This window comes from Pteropus vampyrus, unplaced genomic scaffold (assembly GCF_000151845.1).
Source record: "Pteropus vampyrus isolate Shadow unplaced genomic scaffold, Pvam_2.0 Scaffold316, whole genome shotgun sequence".
Lineage (NCBI taxonomy): Eukaryota > Metazoa > Chordata > Mammalia > Chiroptera > Pteropodidae > Pteropus > Pteropus vampyrus.
Genome location: NW_011889097.1, coordinates 928,935 through 931,280, shown reverse-complemented (window position 1 = coordinate 931,280; position 2,346 = coordinate 928,935). Strand labels below are relative to the sequence as shown.

Here is a 2,346-nt window from a genome sequence, read left to right as displayed (position 1 = left end):
ACTCACTCGGAAGGTCACCGTGGAGGTGCCTCGGCGCCGCCCCGCGGTCCGTCTGCCTCGGTTGGCTGCCGTCCTCAGCTGCCGTCCTCAGCCCTGCTTTCTCCCTTTCTCTTCCGAGCACTATTTGATAATTAAGTGAAAATGTTTAAACGTTTGAATTTTATGTTATACAGAAAATCATAACTCTTTCCTGTCTCTGTTGTTAAACACAGAGACCCTACCTTTTTCTTTTCCTCTATGAATTTCCAATGAGCATGTATCGCTTTGAGATCTTCCCCCTAGTCAACTGAATTTCCAGTCTCATTATGAAATCTCTGTGATGCTTTATTCAGTCTTTTTTACCTAATTGTCAGCTTTTACCTTTTTCTTAGTCATGTTCATAAAGACTTTCTTCCTATCTTTTCCCAGCTCTGTGCACCATAACTGTAGCAACCTCAGGCTTAAACTGAAGTAATCTCAAGTACAGATAGATTTCATAATCATTATTTTTTCATCTTTTTTCAGTACCATAATTTCATCTTTAGTTAAAATTTTGTATCTACGTGTATAACCGTGTTGCCCTTAATGACCATACAGACATACATTTTAGGTAAGGCATACTGAAATGTTAGATTGCATTTAGACTAATAAGGGATTTAAAGTTTTAAAAATGTGTTGGATCCCACACCGTTAAATCTGGGAGAGCAAGAACATTCATGCACAGCCACTATTGTGGGTGTTATTGTTTTGAGACCTCGTATAGTGAATTACTTGACTAAGTGCACAATCTGTGATGTCAGTCATCAGAGTTGATTATATTCTGGGTGGTTTAATACACTCTGCCAGTCGACTAAAACTCTGTGTGTGTGTGTGTGTGTGTGTGTGTGTGTGTGTGTGTGTGTGTGTGTGTGTGTAAGGATCTGAATTTGTTCAGCCTTTCGTACGTAGTTGTGCTTTAGACCTGAGTACACAGTGTGCAGACTTTCTATGACTGTGTTTCTGGTGTTAGATATTTTACCACTTAAGGGCAGAACTATTGCAGACAGTTCTGATGGCGTCGGCCTCACTCACGCATTAGAGATCGTAAATCGTTTTGTAAAGTAATGAAGTGTAGGAACTGAGGTGAGGTGATTTGCTTTGATTTATCACGCACGTAGCGAAAGGTTCGTGCTGGCCACATAGAGCTGAAAGATACTCTGAAGTTATTGATACTGTGCCTCGTTCCAAAATAGACTTATGGAGACTTGTGAAAATACATGAATGGTAGGCATAAATAAAACTAAAAATAAGCAAGGAACTTTGGCCATGGGAAAATGAGGGTAGGATAAACGGGAAGGTAATGGTGAGGCCGATGCCCAAATGTACACCTCCTAAACCTGAGCCAGAGGTCTGCCACCAGAGCTGCTCAGCAGTCAACACGAAGGAGGAGATGTGAGCAGTTAGTTACCTGGTCCACAGCAGTGTGACGAGAATTCACTTGATACTGACACGAAATACATATGTATATGTATTATACACACGCATACGTATATTTACACACACACACACACACACACACACACACACACACACACACACACTATATGCTGCAGTGAAAAATTGTCTGAAAGTAGCTGCTTTGAAGCATAAGAAGTACTTCCCACAAGGCAGCTCCGCATAATGGACATCAGAATAAGGCAGCAATACCAAACCAAAGCCCAACCGAGTACGTGCTGTTTCTTGGGGATATTGAACAATGCAGTTTAAATACACAGCTTTCTGACCATTTGTCTCAATCCAAAGGTATAGAGAATATTGCAGACGGAATGTATTACAACAATATACGAGAGTATGCAACAGTCTTCCTAAGTATTTCGAGCTGTCCTGATTGTGTCTCATGGCCCAAAGTACATAAATTTTTATGTCTTAAAAATGGGGGTATCTTAAATGACAGTGCTGTTTGAGGGCTAAATGACACTAATTAGTGAACATCATGCAGCCTTGTACCTTGGATAAATGAATCGCCTCACAGAGAGGTGGTTATTGTAGCTCTCGTCTGAGGCTCAAGCTGCACGTGTGCCTGGCGTAGGATGCTCTGTGCTGCTGTGTAGAACACTATGTTGTGACAGCTGAGTGAGGAGCCAGAGTGACGCCTTTTCATGGACGTTGACAAATGACAAAGATACGGACTCCGTTAGAAAGAAGTCCCTACGAAGAGTATCTATGAGCAAGGCCAAGGCCATTTCCATTAGAACATGGCTGGAGGGTGCTGGTCACAGATAAGTGCTGGTCGTGCCTTCTTATTTCACGATGATACAGTGTACACTAACCTTGTCTGGAACATGTACACTCAAGAGCCACCTGGGAGGCATAGCCACATACTCTTCC

The 2,346-nt window shown here is 42.1% G+C and overlaps 1 protein-coding gene across 1 annotated transcript in view; it reads left to right on the top strand.

Moving 5' to 3' along the window:
* KMT2C (lysine methyltransferase 2C) overlaps window positions 1-2,346 on the top strand; it is a 226,149-nt gene that overhangs the window by 96,424 nt on the left and 127,379 nt on the right. The gene's annotated exons all lie outside the window — the stretch shown is intronic.